This window comes from Notamacropus eugenii, chromosome 7, assembly GCF_028372415.1.
Source record: "Notamacropus eugenii isolate mMacEug1 chromosome 7, mMacEug1.pri_v2, whole genome shotgun sequence".
Classification (NCBI taxonomy): Eukaryota; Metazoa; Chordata; class Mammalia; order Diprotodontia; family Macropodidae; genus Notamacropus; species Notamacropus eugenii.
Window position 1 is genome coordinate 60592630 of NC_092878.1, and position 23723 is coordinate 60616352.

The 23723-nt window shown below is 38.0% G+C and overlaps 2 long non-coding RNA genes across 2 annotated transcripts in view; one reads left to right on the forward strand and one right to left on the reverse strand.

The window, feature by feature from the left end:
- The first annotated feature begins 335 nt into the window (after positions 1-335).
- Positions 336-1984, forward strand: LOC140513440 (uncharacterized). Its single transcript, XR_011970169.1, has 3 exons — positions 336-598; positions 1163-1239; positions 1324-1984. It is a non-coding gene; the product is annotated as an uncharacterized lncRNA (long non-coding RNA).
- Positions 1985-4165: 2181 nt separating this feature from the next.
- LOC140514244 (uncharacterized) overlaps positions 4166-23723 on the reverse strand; it is a 98421-nt gene continuing 78863 nt past the window's right edge. Inside the window, exon 4 of the long non-coding RNA XR_011970483.1 lies at positions 4166-4749. This is a non-coding gene — a long non-coding RNA (uncharacterized lncRNA). The remainder of the gene's footprint in view (positions 4750-23723) is intronic.

Here is a 23723-nt window from a genome sequence, read left to right on the forward strand (position 1 = left end):
CCATACCCTCTGACTCCCAGAACAATCTTTTCTTTATCCTATCATGGCGCTAATAGTCACTGCTGGGTCTGCCAGCTAGTGATTACCAGCCCAGGGTTCTATAGTCTAAATGTAGCTGGTCCAAATCAAGAAGGTTTATTCAGCTGTATGGTCAGGGACATGGTCCATTGGGTTAAGTGGATCACTGTTAAGCCAGGTAACTCAAGAGGAGTGAATGGACCTGGTCTGAGGGTCCTGGGTCTGGGAAGATTAAAAAAGGGAACATCAGGGACTCTAGCCTGAGGGTGAATACAGCAGAACTCCAGGACATTGGCTTAGTCACTGGGAGAGGCCTGGGGAAGTTGTTTTGACAGCTCCGTGTGGGTTTCCACTGCCTTTTAAATTCCCTGCACAGCCCTGCCTTACCTGGTTAATTCCTCTGAGGTTTTCAAAGATATTCACTAGTCTCTCACCAGGTACCTTTACTCTTTTTTTATTTTCAGCAGAGCACCATCTCCTGACAGACAGGAAGGCTTAGAAGGAAATTGGAATTCCCTAAATGACTTCGGACCTAGAGCTTCAGTCTCCTCTGAAGACAGGACACAGTCCCAGGTCACAGGTATTCTGACTTTAAGAATTGCAGCAAGATAACAGCAAAAACTTGAATTATATTCTGTTTGGGGCAGCTGGGTGGCACAGTGAGTTTGGGAGACCTGACTTCAAAATCTGGCCTCTGATACTAGCTGTGTGATCCTGGGCAAGTCTGCCTCAGTTTCTTCATCTGTGAAATGGGGATGATAATACCTCCCAGCATTATTGTGAGGATCAAATGACTTAGTAATTGTAAAGCACTTAGCAAGGTGCCCAGAACAAAGCAGGTGCTAAGAAATGTGAGCTATTATCATTATTATTATTTACATATATATCACAAGAATTAATCATTTTCTTGTTTTTATAAAATTTTCTGTTTTCATTATAGTGATCTGTTACCTATAAGTAAGTGAAAGCATTTTAAGATGTCATTGGCCTTGTATTTACAGCAAGAGAACTCCTTTCTATCAATATTTTTGCCTCTAATCAACCCATAAAAAATATGTCATGAGTTGAAAAGTGGTTACCTTTTATAAAGAAATATAAAGATGGGCACGCATCATTCATTGTTTGTCCTTATTTTTACACACAGTGATTCGGAGCAAGGGTTCCCCATTTGGGGTAAATGTAGCCTAACGGGACCAAGAAACTGGTCAAAGGAAGCATTTGGTAAATAATCATAATATCCTATTGAATTTGATTAAATTTCCTGCATAAATATGATAAACTATAGAATTTTATTATCTTTCATAGGAGGCACTGGGAAGACTGCTGAAAGGCAAGGAGTGTGGGAACTGAAAATGGTTTGGAAGTGCAGCAGTCAAAGCATCCTGGAGGAGGGCTGGGATTGGAGAAAGGAGGATTCCAACTCTAGTTCCCTAAGCTGTGTGACCCTGGGCATGGTGGGAAGGAGTTTACTGCCAGCTGAAATCAGAGTTCTTTCACTTGAATACCATAGAACTTAGCCTTTCTTTCACTTTTTAAGCTAAAGATCCCACAACAACAACTACAACAAAATTTTATGTGGCACTTTTTAGGTTTTGCAAGGTACTTGCTGCACCAAGTTTCCTTACTAGAATACAGCTGCTTCTGGGATGGAACTGACTAGTAAAAACTTCACTCTTTACCAGCATGGTGGGAGTGATGGAAGTTAGGGGAAAGTTTTTTGTTGTTTTAAAATCTGTGCTCCGTGGGCTTTGGAATAGGCAGGATCTTTGGTATGAAAGAGATCCAGATTGGGGGAAGGGGGAAGGAGGGAAGGAAGCCTGACTATCTTGCCCTCTGGGTGAGTTTCAATAAACAGCTCTGAGGAGACTGAATATAATTTAGCTGCTTTTTTTTTTTTAAAGGACAAATGTTTAAATTGACCTGGAAAACCCTCACTTTTTCCCCTTCCCTACAATCCATGCCTGTGCTCCTGAACATAAATCAACAAGAGCTTTTACCCAAGTTCTCTCTTTTATTATTATTATCTTTGGTTCAGGAAACTTTTGGAAAGTTTCCCAGACTGTGTCTATAGAATGTTTCCAGGGAAAATGCATAAGGAGAGTCTGTGTTTTGAGTTACACTGAAGGGGCCTGAGCATGTTTTTCAGCACACTGGGGCTGGGCCAGAGCCAGGAACTGTGCAAGAGGCCAGGAAGGAGGGGGGCAGGGGAACAGTGCCTAGGACTAGAGCTTTTACCATCCAAAAGCTATTTGAAACAAAGGTGTGGTTTAGCAGGCCTGCATGCTCTTGACCTCTTCAAGTTTCTTATTATTGCAGCTGGTATGATGTAAGGCTGAGTACGGAGGAGCTGAGATATCCAAGACTCCAGAAGAAATGCTGAGAACAGCTGTTTGACTGTAAACAGTAACAAGGATTTGAACTCCATTTGCAAGCTAGGAACGTTCATGATTTTTACATAAATAATTCTTCAGGAATTTGATCTGAAAGTGTGAGGAAACACCGACCCGAGCAGAAGCATCACTTTGGAGGGACAAATACTCTTGGGTAGCCCAGGCAAAGGACTAGAGTTTTAGCTTGGGTAGCCTTCCCCCATGCCTAGTCCCAGCTCACAGCCAGGCACTGAAATCTACGGAAGATCAAGCCAGCATATAGAGATAAGGATAGAGACAGATGTAGGGGGATAGATATAAAATGCAAAGCACACACACAAAGACATCCACATAAAGAAATGCACAAACGTACATGCACTGCAAAACCACAGAGAGATTCATGGGAGTGCCCACTTCTATATCCAACTCTCTAACATAAAGGCAGAGCGCTTTTCTAGCCTCACAAAGGCACGACTCCCCACCCTCACCCTAACAATACAGAGAAATCCAGGCAGGCTCTCATAAAAAGGGTCACAGAACTACTGCATCAGTCGGTGGTGCAGCGGCAGACTCTGCAATTTTGCCAAGTTGCTGAGCTGGGGTACCCACCCTAGTCTCTAACAGAGAGAAGGCTTTCCCCTGGAATCTTCTGCTGATGCTGCAGTTGTAGCTTCTGTGATTCAGGGATTGTTGTGGAGAGCAGGAAACAAGAAGGAATCCAAGGAGTGAGAAGGGACCTCATGCAATGGTGGAAATGGGGGAAACTAGTCCCCAGCCTTTTGGCCTCACCAGTATGCATGTGAGTTACTGTTAGCAGCTGTCAAAGTTCTACAGAGAATTAATTCGACTTCATTTCTACTGTTAAAGCTTTCTGTGATTCTTTCCCAGAACCTGCATAGCTATGTTAGACTAGAAGATCAAGGAATTTCTGAGGTCCCTATTCTATCCAGGGTTGACCATGGGGGTGACCAGTGTTGGTGCCAAAGGAAGAGTGTTGATCTGTGCCTTCTTCCTCTTGGCAAAGAGGTGGCAAGTTATGACTGCTAAGGTTTCATATACAGACAGACAGCATGACTCTAGGAGTTGGTTTGGTTGGGCTTTGTCCTAAATGAAGAGTCCATGAGGTTGGGGAATGTTAGGAAATGATTGTGGCACAAAAACAAACAACATCAATAAAACATTTTCAAAAATCACATTTGGGGGACCTTGGGAGAAGGGATAATATTAGAAATGAGGATTAGCAATTGGTCCCTTTTGGAATGTGTGCATCTTCCTTTCCCTAGATCAGCTTTGGCATCTGTACCTCCTTTTCAGAACTTACTGTCACCACCATGCCAATTCAATAAATATTTATTAAGGACATGTTATGTGCAAAGAACTGTGCCAAGGATTGGAAGTATGAAAATGAAAAAAATTGGTATATCAATGAGTTTACCATATGATGAGGTAGGGAGGGGGGATATTCTCTCTCTCCATCTCTCTCCATATATATATAATATGTATATATGTGTATCATATATCTATGTATATATGATATGAGGTAGAACGTGTGAAGGCAACAGACAAAAAATGGAAGAAAATATAAAGAAGGGGAGATCGCATCATTTAGGGAGATAAGAGAAGCCTGCTAGAAGAGGCGACACTTGATGTGGAACCCACTTGGAAGGAGTGTGTTATAGATACTTGTAGGGTGGTAAAACAATCCAGGTTGATATCAGCGAATGGGTTCAGTTTTTCTGGAAGTTAGAATACTTGAAGGGAATAGCATGAAATAAGATTGGAAAGGAAAGTTGGAGGAAGATTGTAGAGAACTTTATCCTTGAGATTCTGAGCAGGGATATGACATGGATAAGTGCATTACAAAGATTATTTTTACAGATGTGTGGAGGGTGGATTGGAGAAGGGAGGAGTCTGGAGGCAGGGAGATCAACTTAATTTTGATTCATAGTACCACTGGGGTAATTCCCCATTCACATTCAGAGCTCTGAGCCCCCACTGACATATCTCCGTATATCAAACTAACGCAACATGTAGATGTAAAACACACACACGTATGTCTTTTGAAGCATTCACCCTAGTTACTTTTTAACTTTTCAATATCTTTAACAGAGTAACAGAAGGACGCATTAGCTCACTTACAAAATGACGCTAGGAAAAGTCACTGCTGCAGCAGACCTTGAAATACTGGCTTCTTGCCAGAGCAACCAGAGAGTTTTTGTAGAGATCACTTTTGACCTCTCTTGATGCAACAGTTACAGGAGAGACTGGGTTGATCACTCTCTGTGCTGCAACCTGGAGAGTTCTGACTTATGGATCCTATACAGGTAGACCTCAGAGATGTTGTAGATTTGGTTCCAGACCACTGGAATAAAGCAAAAAGCAAGTCACGCAATTTTTTTTGTTTGCCATGCATATAAAAGTTAATTTACGTTCTACTATTGTCTGCTACAGTGTTCAGCAGTGTTAGATCTGAAAAAAAAACCAATGTACATACCTTAATTAAGAAATACTTTATTGCTAAAAAGCTAACCATCATCTGAGCCTTCAGGGAGTCATAATCTTTTTGCTGGTAGAGAGTCTTACCTAGACATTGATTGGTTGCTGACTTAGGGTGGTGGTGATTGCAGCTTGGGGTGACTGTGGCAATTTCTTAAAATAAGACAATAATGAAGTTTGCTGCATATATTGGCTCTTCCTTTCACTTGAATGCTTAGAGACCATTGTAGGATTACTAATCAGTCTAATATCAATATCACTTAAACTCTATGCTCTGGAAGCATGCCTGTTCAATTCATAGTTCATACTAAGTAACATACCATCCTGTGGCAGTCGTGGACAGACTTCTGAGAAGTATGGAGGAGTATGGTATAGGAAATTTCTCCATGAGCAAGGTTCTCTCTAAGTCTTAAGCATTTTGGGTGTCCATTCATGATATGCCTTCCTATGTGCAAAATGACTGGATGATCTTTGAGGTACCTGACGACTCAAAACATCCCCGGTTTCTAAAATCCATCATATTGAAGCAACTAGGTAATTCAGTAGATAGAATGCTAAGCCTGGAGTCTTAGAAGACCTGGGTTCAAATTTACCTTTAGATATTTACCAGCTTTGAGATCCTGGGCAAGTCACTTAACCTTTATCTGCCTCAGTTACAAAAAGGGGATGATTATGGTACTTACCTCTCAAGGTTGTTCTAAGGAAAAAAATGAGATATTTGTAAAGAGCTTAGTGCAGTACCTAGAAAATTATAGGTACTTAATAAATGCTTATTTACTTCCCCTTTCCTTCTTTTGGCTATAACCCTTTCCAACTTCTTCACGTACCTTCTTAAACATAGTAGCCTATTAAATTCCTGCCAAAGGGCTGAGTGCAGTAGGCCTTTGGAATGTCATGTGTTGTATTTTCAATTGATGATTTCCAGCGCCCCCAAATCATTCTTCTTGTTTTCACATTTCCTTTCTTTGATTTCTTTTTAAATTATAGGTCTCTATTTTTGTATTTCTGATTCATGCTTATGTTTGCCCAGGCTAGCAGCTTTTAAAAATGTATTGAATGTACAGAACCATTCCATGAAAGAAAGGAAGTTTTTTGCAACTCCCATCAAGTGGGAAAGTTAAAATGATATGTGTAGAGTATGTCCCACTGACATACATGTGACAAATGGTAATAAGACAAAGTTTATTCCTGCTTATAGTCAACAATCTATGTTAAAAGAGGGTCCAAAATAATAATACCTCAAGAATACTTTAAGAACTAGGAGGTGACTGGAGAAGAGAACTTGTAAAGGAAAAAAATGATAAAACTTCAAGGATCTATAATTCTTTCTGCATGGTTACTCCTTGTGCCAATGGCAGCTCACAGATTATCTATGACTTGCTAGACAGTCTTTGAGAGTTGTAGTGGCCAATAGATTCATCACTATGCAGGTATTTTGGTGATGAGTCTCTTTAGATAACTATCCAGGTCATCCCAGGTCCATATTCAAAGCCTTTCCAGTTTGGCAGGAGCTGCTAGATCTTGTGCATTACTAGCCCAGTTCTTAAGATCTCAGGGTGAAGAGCCTTTAGGTGAATGAGCCATTAGGAAAGGACTTAAGGTAATCCAAAATAATAATGATAAAGCAAACAAGCAAGGAAGGAGACAAATATTGATCAAGTGTTTACTATGTGCCAGGCACTGTGTAAATCACTTTGCACGTTTCTTCAATTGTTTCTCACAACAACCCTGGGAAGTAGGTGCTATTATTATCATCCCTATTTTACAGATGAGAAAACTAAGGCAGACTGAGGTTTAGTGACTAACTCATGATCACCCATCTAGTAAGTGTTTAGGACCAGATTTGAACTCAGGTTCCTGGATTTCAGGACCAATACTCTATCCACTGTTCCACCTAGCTGCTTCTATTGCATAAATATACATATCCAATACCTCATCATGGCATGGAGATGACTGTTTTCTCAGGAGCCCAAACCCTGGCAGGTTGACTACACTTGAAGGAGTTCAAGTATAACAGATCAAATCCATTTCCCAAAGACTAGCCTAGAAAAAATATGATAAAGATCATCCCCTCTAGATGGACCCAATTAAGTATGAATTCTTTGGCCATGACAAGACATAAAACATAGAAAAGTATAAAATCTCTCTCAGTCTTGTTTGGCCCCATCTGCAGGGAGGGCTGCAGAGTGGTAGAAAAAGGGGTAGAGGGTATGAAGAATCACATAGCTTTTAGATAGTCTATAAACTTTAACTTGGCTATTGGTACTGTAAATGTACCATCCTTGTCCAAAACCAGTGAGCAAGCTATTGGAGGAATCGAATCTTATCAATTTAGATATTATTGCTCTTTATGAAACCGGAAGAAATGAGAGAATGGCAGCTAAATGAAGGGATGGCTCACAGGTTGTCCTTGGAGAAGCAAATAAAGGAATTGGTGAAGCTGATTTTACCAATCGTCTGAAGACAACCAACAACATCATTTCCTGGGACAATCACAGTCTCAAATGTGCTTGTAGAGGAGGTAGAAATGGAACTAAAATGGGAAGAGCAGTTGGATTGTATCAAATGACTTGAGGATGGCATGACTTTAGGACATGAAGGGTATTCACAATGTATCTGATAGAGGAGGAGATAACAGAACGGAAAAGGCTCTTTTTCAACATACTTTCATTGTTGTTTAGTACTTTCAGTCGTGTCTGATTCTTTGTGACCCCATTTGGGATTTTCTTGGCAAAGATACTAGAATGGTTTGCCATTTCCTTGTCCAGTTCATTTTACAGATGAGAAGCTGAGGCAAATAGGGTTAAGTGACTTGCCCAGGTCACACAACTAATAAGTGTCTCTGGCTAGATTTGAACTTGTGAAGATGAGTCTTCCTGATTCCAAGCCCAATACTCTATCTATTGTGCTTTCTAGCTGCCCATATATACTCATACATACACAGATATGTATATAGATCTGTGTATGCATGTGTATATGTACATATATGTGCATGTATGTGTACATATGCATGCGTATATGTGTGCATGTATATGTACATGAGCGTGCAAATTTGAATACAAAATTAATCAAGAAGAGGAAAGTGGAAAAATTTACCTTTGGGAAAATTGAAAAACCCCTCTAGTCTAGCCCCTTCATTTTATAGATAAGGAAACTGAGTTACAGCTCTTTTTACCCAGGGTTACACAGCAAGTAAGAGTCTGAGGTGGGATCCAAACCTAGGCCTTCTTGATTCCAAAACCAGTGTTCTATCCGTTATACTTCACTCCCTATCAAGTCTTACATGTGGGTTCAAAAAAATAAATAAATTTTACAAATACAAATCAGGTGAGGGTTGGCTAGACAACATTCTAAGTGAAAAGAATTTGAAACTCCTGGAGGATATATAGCATAATATGAAGCAATACTATGAGATGGTAGCTGCCCCTGCCCCCCCCCCAAAATAAAAATTGTGATATGATCTTAGGTTGCATGGAGAGGTATAGAATCCAGTACTGGGAAGGCAGTAGTCCTTCTGTCCTCAGTCCCAGCTACAATATGTCAGAATTGATATTGTGTCCAGTTCTGGACACTACATTTTAGGAAGAAGGCTGCTAAGCTAGCAAGTGGTCCTAGGAAGGCAGACAGGATGGTGAAAGGCATTAAAAGCATGGCATGTAAGAGCTGATGCTGATATCAACTCTTAAGGTGTGTGTAAACCATTTTGCACACATCATCTCATTGGATTCTCAGTACAGCCCTGGGAGTTAAGTACTAAAGCATTAGCCCCATCTGTAAGACAAGAAAACTGAAGCTCAGAGATGTTCCTTGGCTCATGGTCACATAGCCAGTAAAATGTTGGAAGCAGGATTCAAATCCAAGTTTATCCTGACTCCAAATTCTGTATTCTTTATGCTATAACATGCTTCTTAACATAAAAAAAATTTTAATTGAATTTTATCATTATTTTTAATAATTGTTCAGTCATTTCAGTCATGTCTGACTCATTGTGACCCCACTTGGGGTATTCTTGGCAAGGATACTGGAGTGATTTGTGATTTCCTTTAACTCATTTTACAGATGAGGGAACTGAGGCAAACAAACTGAAATGACTTGCCCAGGGTCACACAGCTAGGAAGCATCTGAGGTCAGATCTGAATTTAAGAAGATAAATCTTCCTGACTCTAGGCCCAGCACTCTATCCACGTTGCCTTCTAGCTGCCTAACTTTATTTTGTTTTTTAGTTTTTTTAGTTAACAATCATTTATTTTCCTTCCCTCCTAATGGAACCACAACTCCCAAAAAGAAAAGAAAAAGATAACTTTCATAACACATATGAATAGTCAAGCAAAGCAAATTCCCTCATTGGCCTTGCCCAAAAATGGATGTATGTGTCATTCTGCCTTTTAAGCCTATCATCTCTCTGACAGGAGAAACGGAGCAGGCTTGTCATTGGAAGGATCAGAGTTCTAAAGTCTTTCAAAGCTCTGTTTCTTTATGAGATTGCTGGCATTATGGAAGCTGTTCTCTTGATTCTGTTTACGTGGTTTTGCATAAGTTAATAGAGGCCTTCCCGGTTTCCTCTGAAACTATCCATTTCACATTTCTTGTTGACATAATCATTTTCTATTACATTCCTATACCACACTTTGCATAGCCATTCTCCAACACATAGGCACCCCCTTAGTTAACTGTTTGGGGCTGATATAAAAGGAACTCTTAAATCTATATGATGAGGAGTTAAGGGAACTGAAGATCTCTAATCTGTAGGAAAAAAAGCTTTAGAGGGAGAGGGGACAGTCAAATATGCCTTCAAATGGGTTATTGTCAAGTGGAAGAGAGCAGACTCATTCTGCTTGGGCTCCGCTCCTACCCCGGAGCAGAACTAGGAACATTAGGCAGGAAACTAAAAGAGGCAAATGTGAGTTTGCCAAGAAAAAAGTTTCTCATAATCTTATAATTAGTATATATGATTTTAGTTTGTATATATAACACATAAATTTAATCTTTTTTATTGTTAAATTTCATTTTTAATTTATGGAATAAAACAAGCATTTCTATAACATAGTAAAATAAAAAAGATAATTGCACATGAAACTGTAAGCCTACTATGCACAACTTGATATCCCATTCAAATATACAACAAAATTAACATGTAAATTTTTTCCTCCCTCCCACCCTAGAGATGGCTACCATTAGACACAAATACGTACATACACACATACACATGCACACACACATGTATATGTAAAATTATTCTATGCATACTTCTATTGATCAGTTCTTTAATTTATATATAAATATAATCCTATAATTAAAATTTATTATGAAAATTTCTCATGTAGTGTTATCTGAAAGTTATTTGTTTTCTTCTCATTAGAGATCTTCTGTTGCAGGCTCGATGACTACTTTCCAAAAATGCTACAAAGCGAGTCTCATCCAATTACAAATGGGTGAAGTGGCCTCTGTGGCCCCTTCTAACTTTGAGATTCTGTGATCTTATTTGCATAGTGAGTGTCTCAGTGTAGATATGTGTTGTATGCATGCACATATGTGTATGCATATGTATGTATCTTGGACATAGAATGAAGAGGGATCATGATTGAGGCTCAGAACTGAATAGTAAGAACTCAGGCTTACCACATTTAGGAAGTTATGAAGCACCATTAATTATCTCAAGCTTCTTTCTATCATCAAAGTCCGTTTTTAATATTCTCCCAGTTGTATGGTTCAGAACACAGAATACTGCAATTTTGTAAAAATACAAACTGTAGGGATACCAAGGGCAATGGAAAAGGTACATGTAGGATTTACTATTTTACCAGCAAAGGCTTGTACTAAAGGCGTGGCATATAAAAGAAACTTCTAAGGACATGCATGGTCAGAAAATAGGAAGGCATCTTATTTAGTGAGATTGAGAGATGACAGATGGACTGCCCATATGCTGCACTGTTCCCTCCCCCCCCAAAAAATATGAAAAATAAAAACAACAGAAAGACCTTCAGCTCATTGACTGACTTCCTTTACAGAAGATTTACAAAAGACAAAAACTTGTATTACTCAGTATAAAAAGCTGTGGAAAGACTATTCTCTATTGAAGAGTAGTTACATTAATAAGCCCACTCATTCAATGAAATAATGAAATTTAGATGGGATTAGAACTTTTGAAAAAGTTTTGGAAGGGGTTCTCCAAGCAACATAGTCCAATCATCTCATTTTACAAGTAAGGAAATTGAGAGCCTAAGGACTTGTTCAAAGTTCTACAGCTAACAAGTGGACTAAAATTCTGGACTCCTGATTCTAGTCCAGTGTTCTTTCCCTGTACACCACAGTGACATCCCCAATAGCCTGGAAATTCTATTATTTTTATTATCCCTAAGTATAGAGCTTGCCCTCCCTGCCCCCTCCATGCCACCCAATTAAGGAACTCTTGCAGCAGATGTTCCAAAAGTAGGGCAGCTCTAATTTTCACTAGGAAAACATAGCCACAGGAGACCTGTGAAAAACCTGAGAGAAGGCAGCCTTTCTTTTCCTAACCTCTAGGCATGTCCCTTCAAAGGAGTCCAGGGATTCAGGAGAGTTTCTATAGGGAATGACAAATACATACTTCATTGTAGGGCCATAAAGAAAATTTTCTCATTGATGGTTTCCCCAGGTACAAAAATACCTGGAGGTGTGAACCATGTTTGCCAAGGAGGATGAATTGAAGGAAGTGAAAATCTATAGTTTAGAAAAGAGACTTAGAGGGAATATGATAGCTAGCTTCAAGTATCTGTCACTTGAAAGACAGGAAGTCCATAGGTGACCCTAGAGGAGTGACTTTGCAAAGATGTAGGTTTTTATCTCTCTCTAAGGAGATCCCTATCACGATTACAACTGTCCAGATTACTATTGATTAGAGAAATGCAAATTAAAATAACTCTGAGGTACCACATCACACCTATCAGATTGGTTAATGTGACAAAACAGGAAAATGATAAATGTTGGAGAAGATATGGGAAAATTGGAACACTAATGCATTGTTGGTGGAGTTGTGAGCTGATCCAACCATTCTGGAGAGCAATTTGGCACTCTGGTCAAAGGGCTATAAAACTGTACATACCCTTTGAGTCTTTTCCCAGCAATCTAAGACAATTCCAAAAGGCTCATGATGGAAAAAGCCATCCACATCCAGAGAAAAAACTATGGAGTCTGAATGCAGATCAAAGCATGTTGTTTTCTCACTCTCTTTTCTTTTTGTTTCTTCTTTCTTGTGGTTTTTTCTCTTTGGTTCTAATTCTTCTTTACAACATGAATAATGTGGAAATATGCTTTTAAAAAAAAAAAGAACTGTCCAGAAGTGGAAATGATTCCTTCAGAAAATGGTTCTTAGTGGATGCCCTAACACTAAAGCTCTTTAGGTAGTGGATAGATGATCACTTTTCAGATATTGTAGAGGAGATTGGTTTGTTTAGGTATGGGTTGGGCAGATGAGTTCTGAGGTCCTTTTCAAAAACTGAATTCTGTGATCTTAGCATCTAAGAAATTTCCTCTCCTAAAGAGACCATCTCACAAACCTAACCTATGAGGAGAAAGGTTCCTGTTTCTAAAACAGAATGTTAGCCTGAGAAGGAGCTCACAGACCATCATCATCCTCAGCCACAGTTCATATTTCTGTGGTGCTTTACAAATACTCTACTGCATTATCTTATTTGATCTGTACAATGACCCCATAGGTAATACAAATAGGATAATACCAACAATTATTATTATCTCATTCTCATTTTTTTTATGTGAGTTCAGATGGAAATGATGCAAAGACAAGTTGCTATCCTGCTATTATTCTTATGTGGTTAATGTTCTGCAGACAGTCACAAAGTGGATAAAATGACTGCTTTTTGGAATTAAATGAGAATATCAGGATGTAAGTTCATTGTAGATTCACTGCAACATCTTTGAGACAACTGAAGTTGTAGATAGGGGTGCAATTCTATTTAGGGGTGCTGATAACCAGTTAGTAGAAACATAGCAGAGTTAAACTGTTGCCATGTATATTGCCATATTTTGTATTAATTGTTCTTGGCATTATTGTATTGGTAACCTGTTTTAAATCATTGTCAGTTTTCCGCGTAGTCATCAAATATTTAGTGTACTTTACTTGGTTTGGGTCTATTTATTTATTTGCTATACATGACTTTTCTACTGCTACTATTATTTCTTCCTCTTTCTCCTTCTGCTTTCTTTTCTTCTTCCTATCTTTCTCCTCCCCCTTGTCCTCCTCCTCCCCCTTTTCTTCATCCTCCACCAGCATTCTGTGGGAGCAGATTATGGGCAAATCTACTGTGGCAGAAGGATAAAGAGAAGAATAAAGGATTTGAGTTGACATGAAGATAGAAATTGTGAAGGTGACTTAGAGGGGTTTGGACTTGTGAAGGAGACCAGTTATTAAATTGGGGAGAGAAGTTTTGGAGAACTTGAAGATAAACTGAAGGAGGACAACTTGAATTTAAGGAGGAAAAAACTCATTCTGAAAGAGGATTCAATCTGAAGAAAGAAAAGGATGATGGAATAAGGATATGAAGAGAAAGACTCAAGGAGAAGGAAAAGGAGAAAGTATTTGGCAAGGTAAGTAGTAAAAAGGCAAGTAAAACAAATTGGAAATAAAATTGCTGAGTTAAAAAAGTTGTTGAGACATATGGAAGAAACAGGAATTACTGCCAAGTTGTTAAAAGGTGACAAAAGGTTGTTAGGGTCTTAAGGAGATACATAGAAAGTGAGTTTTAAAATAGATTAAAGAAAAAACTGAGAATACTAATAGTATAAAAAGCATGGGAGCTTTTGCATCTACTTACATTGAGTGTATTGGAGATGTTGGTTTTTGCATCATCAACTTCCAAATGTAGCCCAGTCTCCTTTAGAGAAAAGGAGAAAGCACTTGAGGAATGAATGGCTCTCCACACTGAGGTTATCAGGGGCAATTAAGTTTCCCTACCTGCAAAAAACCCACAAACCTAGAAGTGGGGCTTCTAGGGGGGAAAAGATAATCTGAAGTACCAGAGAGAAAACTTAATCGTTATCAGGGGCCAAGTAGAAGAATGCTATGAAGAAAAGGAAGAGAATAGTAGAATACTTGGCACTAAAAAAAAATGGATCTGGAGCTTTTATCTGGAGGTATTAGTGTACTATAAAAACTGACATTGGAGGGAAAAAGACCTGTGTTCAAATCCTTCGTCTGATACATATTGGCTAGGTGACCTTGGCAACTCATTAAACCTCCCAGTGATGTAGATAATTCTCTAAGATTGTAAGTTGTAGAGAAAGTACCAATCAGTCTTGATAGAGGGAATTTCCTCTCCCAGGATCTCCCTATACCAATGACCACAGGTCCAGTCAATATCATTGTCCTATCTCTCTCTTGACAAGGAGAGTACCGGACCCTTTGAGGAGGAATCAGGTACTTGTCTTTGAAGGAATGATAAAGTAGAACTACAGAAACCAGCAGGTAAGAGAACACCTAGTAAAAGTCAGCGGAAGAAAATGAGTGAGGGTGGTCCATGATGGCTTACTCAGCGATATTTGTATAAGTAGGTATTTATTGACTTGAGAACAAGAGTACAGAGGCTGTTGTTCCTAGTTTCTGTAACCAAGACATAGCTAACGACCAAGAGAGATGTCAAAAAGGATGACTGCTACCCACTTTTGGTGATTCACATGGGTATAAATGATGCTTTTCTAAGTGACCTAATAACTATTATTAAAATCTTGGGAGATGATAATAAGATCATAAAATCACAAGTTATATTTTCCTCACAGCTGACCAGTGAATATAAGGGAGATAGAAGACAACAAGGGGTAAAGCAACATCTGGCTAAGAAACTAGTGTCTGAGAGTGAGTTTAGAACTTTGGAACTTTTTAGAAAACAGGAATGACAGATTCCTGAGGATTGCTATTCAGTCATTGTAGTCATGTCCGATTCTTCATGACCCCATCTGGGATTTTCTTAGCAAAAATACTTGAGTGGTTTTCTATTCCCTTCTCCAACCCATTTTTACAAATGAGGAAATAGAGGAAATAAGGATTAGGTGATTTGCCCAGGATCACACAGCCAGGAAGTGTCTGAGATCAGATTTGAACTCAGGGAGATGAGTGTACCTGAATTTAGACCCAGTGCCACTTACCTGACCAGAAATGGAGCTTAGCAAATAAAGGCTGATAATAATATATCTGTTTGTCATGTATGAAAATATTTACAGCAACTCTTTCTGTAGTGGCAAAGAATTGTAAACTAAGAGGGTCCTAATCAATCAGGAAATAGCTGAACAAATTGTGGCATAGGAATACAATGCAATATTATTGTGTCATAAGAAATAATGAAAGGAACAATTTCAGAGTATCCTGGGAAAACTTGTATGAACTGATGCAGAAAGAGATGAGAAGAATCAGAATAATTTATAAAATAATATAAAGACAAACAATTTAGAAAGACTTAAGAACTCTGATCACTTCAGTCCAATCATCATTCCAAGAAATCAATTATGACTGATGTTGCCTTCCTTTGAACATGGAGGCAATGGATTCAAGAGGTAAAATGAATCATATTTTTGAACATAGTCAAAGTGGACATTTTTGTTTTTCTTGACTATATATATTATGTATATAATACATATTATATATTATGTATATATAATGTGTGTTACATACATTATATATATATATACACATAAGTTACAAGGGTTTGGTTTTTCGCTTTCTTCAGTGGGAGAATGTGGGAGAGAGAGAAAAAAATGCTTCTTAATTGAAAAAAAATATATTTAAGAAGAATACAGATATTCCTTCCTCATCCTGGGGGTTATGGGCATGGTGCCCCCACAAGCTGAAAAACTGGCATAAAATTTTTTGCCCCTCCCTTCATACCAGAGAAGAAGTCTGAATTATTACAGTATTAAAAGATAAAATGTTGATATATTTTATGCATTTCTGAGTTTCTAAACTTTTTTGATGTCATTTGCTGGCTTTTGTGTGTTTCTACAGCTTCCACAAAATTTCCACAAAATTCCCTTTTAATTTCTTATGCCAACCCATGATATATCAAAATCTTGATGGGGAAAGTTGTGATGTGGAATGGATAACTGTATTTTGCTTAATATCTCAAAAATCTAATCAAGATAACTTTTAAAAGAAGGATAAAAAAGAAAGAATACTGCCTATTTATGTATACATATATACATATACTTCTATATATAAAATATATATGAAAAACTAGACTGCTACATAAAACTAGATGATTATACAGTATATAAATAAATATATATTATAAATTATATATTATATAAGTAAATATAAGTAAAAAACAATAATGAACTAGATAACATCGAAAGGAGCTACAATGAAGGAAAGACAGCAGGTAAGAAATTTTATAGGAGATAATATTTAAGAAAGAAGCCAAAAGTAAAACTTATAGTCTCAATTGTCTATGCAAAATGCCCCTCATTTAAGCAACAAACAAGAAGAACTATGGGATACGTAAAAACGAATCTGACCTCATAGGTATCACTGAGGCTTAGTGAGATGAAACCTATTACTGGCATATATTGATGGGTATCCATACCATACCTTATTAAAAAAAAAAAAACAGGAGGCATAAAACCAGATTAAGGTAGCATTATCCAACAAGGAAGTATCTTGTGTAAGGAAATCTGGGGACCACAGCAGAGAAACAAGGTAGAGAGTATTTGGGTGAATATCAAAGGAAGGGGAAGCAAGAACAATTTTGTCATTAGAATAGACATACTGCAAACCACCCAGACAGAAAGAGGAAATGAATCAAGAGTTCAGAAAGCAGGTTGAAAACCTGGCGCAGAAGTATGATATTGTAACAATGGGATAATTCAATTATCTAGACATCTGCTGGAGTTCTTAGCCAAAAGCAGAGCAACTAAGAGCTTTTTGACTTGTCCTAATCAGCACTTCATCCTTCAAAGATGGAGGGAATAGTAAGGAGAAAGTTTGTTCTGGATCTGAGAATGAGTACAAGGAAGGACAAGTTGCTGGGGTGAAAATAATGGGAATTTTGTGGGAGAAGTAACCATTTTCTACCTACTAGAATTTGTAATAGAGAAGAAAAGGAAAGCTGAGCCTAGTCTGACAAGCACCCTAGTTTGGAGGAAAGTAGATTTCAAAGGCACCAAGGTACTTCTGAATAGGAATAAGTAGACTAGTTAGGATCCCAGGTATTAAAACTTCATAGGGAAAGTCAGCCTGAGTTAACTGTCAAGAATGAAATTCTAAAAATTTCTATCTATCAAAGGGAAACAATTCCAGTGAAAGAAAAAATGAGAGTCGTTTGAAGAGTCCAATATGAATACACAGGGTTGATGAATACACATCAACCAACTTAGATTTTTAAAAGAAATGTATAGAAGATGATAGCAAGGACAGTAAGACAGATAACATTGAATAAATAAAAGACCATTGTACAATCCTGTAAAAAGAATGTCAAGTTTACTAATCTTCAGAATAAGATGAAGCTGTTAAAGAAATCAAAGGACAACTAAAAGGTTGGATTTTTTTGGGTTTTTTTTTTGAGTGGGAGGGTTCTCTCTAGGAAGAAGGGTAGCTAGATTGATTCCTGTCTGGAATCAGGAAAACCTGAGTTCAAAGATGGTCTCAGGCATTTACTAGTCGTGTGACCCTAGGTAAATCACTTCACCTCTGCTTTAATCCACTAGAAAAGGAAATGGCAAATATCTTTGCCACCCCAGTATCTTTGCCAAGAAAACCCCATGGACAGTATGGTCCATGGCAACAACCCTAACCCTAACCCTAAATCTAGGGAGAAAGAGAAGGATCAAAGAAGTGTGGGGCTGCAGCTTGAAACAGAAAGGACATCAATAAGAGATGATGGAGAGAAGGCAGACCTGTTCAGTCTTGATTTTTCATGTCTTCTCTGACAGGGAAAATTATTTTTGCTTGGGAAATGATGGAATAAAAATGGTTAATATGGAGAAGATGAGTAAGGATGTGGCAAAAAACACTTAGTTTACCTTGACAAATGTAAATTACCTAGACCAGAAGAAGGTACATCCTTGGGCATTGAAAGAACTGGCAGCTGAACCACTGTCCATGATTTTTTTAAAGGTTCCCACCTCTCCTGGAGAACTATCAAAGAGCTTGCATCCTAATTTTCAAAAAAAAGGGAAGCAAATGGAGTCTGATCACCACAGGCCAGTGAGCTTGACTTCCATCCCTGCCCAAGGCCTGGATGGATCATTAAAGTCATGGAACATCTAGAAAAAGATGCAATAATTACAAAGAACCAACATGACTTCATCAAGAACACATCATGCCAAACTAATTTCACTTGCTGTTTTTGATACAGTTACTACACTGGTAGAATGCTACTCTGAGAAGAAGGCTACACAATTTACCTCGATTTTAACAAAGTGTTTGAGAAGCTATCTTATACTATTCTTACATAAAAGATGGAAGAGAAGGGAACTAGATGAAACTAGAAACAACTGAGTGGCCAGACTCAACAAGTAGTCAATGACAGTTCAATGGCAACTTCGCAAAAGTCTAGAGGTGAGGGTCCCAGGAATCCATACTTGGCCCTGCACTGTTTACCATTTTTATTGATGATTTGGATAAAGACATGTTTATCAAATTTTCAGATGACCCAGAGCTAGAAAGGATAGCTAATATACCAGATGAAAGAGTTAGAATTCCAAAAGATCTTGAAAAGCTAAGACATTAGGCTGAACCTACTTAGGTGAAATTCGGTATGGATAGATGTAAAGTCTTAACACTTGGGTTTAAAAAGTCAACTTATAAGTACAAGATGGGGATTGAGGAAAGGGAATAGTCAGACGGCTGTTTGAAATAAATCTAGGAGATTTAGTGAACTGTTAACTCAATGTGAATCAGCAATGTGATATGAGAGCCAAAAAAAAAAGTTATTTTGATCCTGAGTTATATTGAGAGGCATAGCTTCCAAGAACAAGGATGTTACAGTCGCTCTGTACTCTGTGCTGGTCAGACCCCTATATGAAGTATTGTGTCTAGTTCTAGATACCTGGAGGATATCCACAGGAAGCCAAGCAAGGATGGTGATGTCTTAAATCCATGTCGTTCATCTGTCGTTCTCGCCAATGACATCAGAAGGGGGAGATCTGGAATGGTTGGTGAATTGAATTTAAATAATAGTTTGAAGGAAGTGGGGAAACACGATAGCTGTCATAATGTATTTGAAAGGCTCTCATGTGAAGGAGGGACTAAACTAGTTCTGTTTGGCGCAGCGGGAAACACCAGCAGAAGTGGATGGAAATAGCAAAGAAACAACATAAGACTTGATGTCAGGACAAACTTCCTAACCATTAGAGCTACTTAAAAAAATGGAAAGATTGAGAGGCAGTAGGTTTTCCTGCATTAGAGGTTTCCAATCAGAGTTTGGATGAGTGACATTTGGGTATACTATAGTGAGGATTACTTGTTTTTGGCATGAGCTAGACTAAATGGTTGCTTGGGTCTTCCAGCTCTAAAATTAGGTGATTTTGTGATCTCTGCTTTACACAGGAGAAAATTAAGTATTGGAGAAGTTTAATGATACATTCAAGGTCACACATTTAATTATGAAAACAGACTTTCTGAATTTGAATCCAGGGATCTTTCCATCCAGCCATACCCTATCCCCTCAATTTACAGGTGAGGACATTGAGGCACCCAAAAAGAGACTGTACTGGGTCTTCTACTCCGTTAATGGTGGCATCATAACTAGAAGTGAACTCTCCTGACTCCCTATTCCGTATCTTCTTTGCTGCGTCATAGAGGACAGTCTACTGGAGAAGAATTCCTTTTAAGTGAGAGCTTCCCTAGCTGACAGAACCCAACAAAAACATGCTTGGTTCCTTGAATGGAATGAAAGCTCTGAAAAGCCCTCCTGAGTTCAAAGCAAATTCAATTAGAAAACAATGTGTGACCTCCCCCTGCTGGCCAGCAGCAGAGGCTTCTAAAGAAGTGCACTTTCTACTACATGCTATTGAAAATTGTAATGACCAACTTGACCCTGAAGAAGAGAGAAGAAAATAAACCACCTTCCCTTCTCTGTTGAGGTGGGGAACTATGGGTGTTGAACACTGCATATACCGTCAGAACCTATTGATGCAGAAATGAGTTTATTTTTTATTACAAGGGATGTTTCAATGGGTAGGGGATAATGGAGGGATATATTTTTTAAAATGAAGGTAAAAGGAAAATCAAAGATAGCAAAAACATTTTTTTCCAATTAAAAAACTGTCCATTCCTGAGTTGGACCTTAACAGGTGAGAGACTAGGGGTCCCTATATTAACTGTTATTGGGTAAAGCAATTAGACTAGATTTATGGGAATTTTGGACCTTTGCTTTGTGGCCTGTAAGAGAAAACTAGACTTTACTCAAGAAGAAGGGGTAGAACACGAGTCCTGGTTACAAAGATTTCATTCCAATCATCTTCCGTGCATTCCCTCCTCTTCTCCTCCCACCAGCAAAATTACACATAGGACCACAAAATTGGGGTCAGAGGGATCTTTGAGGACATCTAATTTAATGTCCTGGGCGAAGCTAGGTGGTGCAGTAGATAGAAGGCTTGCCATGGAGTCAAGTCTTCCTGAGTTTAAATCTGGACTCAGACACTTACTAGCTGTGTGAACCTGGACAAGTCATTTAACCCTGTTTGCCTCGGTTTCCTCATCTATAAAAAGAGCTGGAGAGCCACTCGAGTATATGCCAAGAAAACTCAGAGCAGGTCATGAAGAGTTAGACATGACTGAAATGACTTCCATTGTGCTGATCAGTTATGAAGCCTTTCAAAGTTGCTGATCTTTACAATGTTGCTGTTAATGTGGAAATTGTTCTCACTCTTCTTTGTACTAGTTCATAGAAGTCCCCCCAGGTTTTTCTGAGACCACCACTTTCATCATTTCTTATTGCATAATAATAATATTCCATCATATTCATATATGGCAACTTATTCAGCTATTCACCAATCTCAGTAGATGCAATTCAATTTTGTAAATATCCATCTTGAGCTGTTTAGATGTGGTGTTGCCTGTAGGTCAGGAGAGAGTTGAAGAAATCTTTTAGTGCTCATATGGCATATGAATTTCCACATAAATACATGCTTTTCTTTCCTGAGGTCCCTTTCAACCCTAGGATTTCAAATTTTCTCTTATTCACAGAAGGATCATACCTATGACAGCAGTGATAAGGCAAGAATAAAGACTACTTGGAAATCCTGTGGCTTAAAGCCATGTCCTCTGATGCACAAAAGAACCTGAAAGGACAATTAACTCAGAGGATGCTTAGGGGCCAGTTTTCTCTGACACTAGTATTATTCCTATTAGTCAAATTCCATTTAGATCATTTATATTTTTAAGAAATTAAATAAAAATTTCTTTAATGAACAAAAATCTATTTCCTATCCTCCATTTCCCTCTCATTAAAAATGGAAATAAAAATAAAATTCTTATGACAAACCTGCAAAGTCAAGCAAAACGTTCCTGTGTTGTGCATGTCCCCCAAATTGTCTCATTAGGTCCTTTGAATTCATCACTTCTGTCAGGATCTGGGGAGCATGCTTCATCATCATTCTTCTGGGGTCACGTTGATCATTGCAACAATGAGAATTTTAAAGTCTTTCAAAGTTGTTTTGCTTTATAATATTGTGGAGTACAAACTGTTCTGGTTTTGCTACCTTCATTTTTATATTAGCTCGTAGAGGTCCTCCTAGATTTCTACTTCAGAGAATTTATCAAGTCACTGCTCTGTGCAGGGGATTGTGCTAAAAACTAGTAATACAAACCTATATCAAGTAGCTTGTTTTCTCAATGAGAAAGGAGGGAGAGAATTTGGAATTTTAAAAAACAAATGTTAAAAATTGTTTTTATGTGTAATTGGGGAAAAAGTAAATGTAAAATAAATAAATAAAGGGATAATAACATAATAATATTAATAAATATTATTTATTTAATAATAAATAAATAAAAAGAACACTAGTAATACAAAGCCCCCCCAATAAAACAAAACACTTAACAATCCCTGCTGTCTACTTCTCTTATAATTCATATTTATTTACATACTGAATTATACTTACAAAGATTCATGCATTCTTAATCTAATTTGATCCTTGCCACAAACTTTACTTTTATTCATTTTATTTGAAAAAAATTATTATTTTAAATATTGCTTTCTCTTTAAATTTTGAGTTCCAGATTCTCCTCCCCCAAGAAGGTAAACAATATGATATCAATTATACATGTGAAATCATGCAAATCATATTTCCATAATTGTCATATAGTTTTTTAAAAGGAGAAAAAAATTAAAAGAAGGAAATTTACTTCAGTTTACACTTAGAGTTCATCAGTTCTGTCTGTGGTGGTGGACAGCATTTTTTCATCGAGTCCTTTAGTGTTGTCTTGGATCACTGCATTGATCAAAGTAGCCAAGTCTTTCACAGTTGATCATCATTACAATGTTGCTGTTACTTTGTACAATGATCTGGTTCTTCTCACTTCACTTTGCATCAGGTCAATAGGTCTTACCATGTTTCTTCTAAAACCACCCTCCTCATCATTTCTTATATAGCACAATAGTGCTCCATCACAACAATATGTCACACCTTGTTAAACCATTCCCCAATTAATGTGTATCTCCTCAATGTCCAATTCTTTGCCACCACAAGAAAAAGCTGCTATAAATATTTTTGTACGTATAGCTTATATTCTTTTTCCTTTGATCTCTTTAGGGTAAAGATGTAGTAATGGTATTTCTGAGTTAAAGGCTATGCACCATTTTATAACCCTTTGGGCACAGTTGCAGATTGTCCTCCAGAATGATTGGACCAGTTTACTACTCCACCAACAATTCATTAATGTACCTATTTTCCCTTATCCCCTCCAGCATTTGGTATTTCTGATAGGTGTGAGGTAGTACCTCAAAGTCGTTTTAATTTGCCTTTAATCAATAGTTATTTAGATAATTTTTTTTCATTTAACTATAGATAACTTTAATTTTTTCCTCTGAAAACTGCCTGTTCATTTCCTTTGGCCATTTATCAATTGGGGAATGGCGGCTATATTTATAAGTTTGACTCACTGCCCTATATATCGGAGAAATGAGATCTTTATCAGAGGAACATGTTCTAAATTTTTTTATGTTGCTTCATTATCTATGCTACCTTTTAGCAAAATTTAGACTTCCTTTCTTTCAATTAAGTCCAATTTTGCTTTTGCTTTGTCTGAGATCTTGATTGCCACCCCTGCCCTCTTCACTTCAGCTGAAGCTTAATAGTCTCTGCTCCACTCCTTCCTTTCAACTCTGAGTGTTTCTTTCTGTCCCAAGTGTGTCTCTTGTATACAACATATTGTTGGATTCTGGTTTCCAATCTATTCCACTATTTGCTTCTGTTCATTGGGTTAGCTCATCCCATTCACATTTATAGTTATGATCATTAAATGTACATTTCACTCCATCCCATTTTCCTCTTTTTTATCCTTCTCTCTCTTTTTATTCTGCCCCTTCTCAAGTCTGTCTTGCTTCTAATCACTGTCTCATCCAATCTGCCCTCCCCGTTATCATTTCCCTTTATATCTCTTATCTCCTGCCCCTATTATCTTCCTATTGGGTGAGATATATTTCTATATCCAACTGAGTGTGTGTGTGTGTGTGTGTGTGTGTGTGTATCTGTGTGTTCTTCCCTTATTGAATCAGTTGCAATGAGAGTAAAGATCAAGCTTTGCCAGCCATCTTCACCCCCCCCCCCCGCATTTTTCCTTCCCCTATAAAAGCTCTTTCTTGCATGCCTTTCTATATGAGAAAATTTGTTCCATTCTACCTCTCCCTTCCCCCT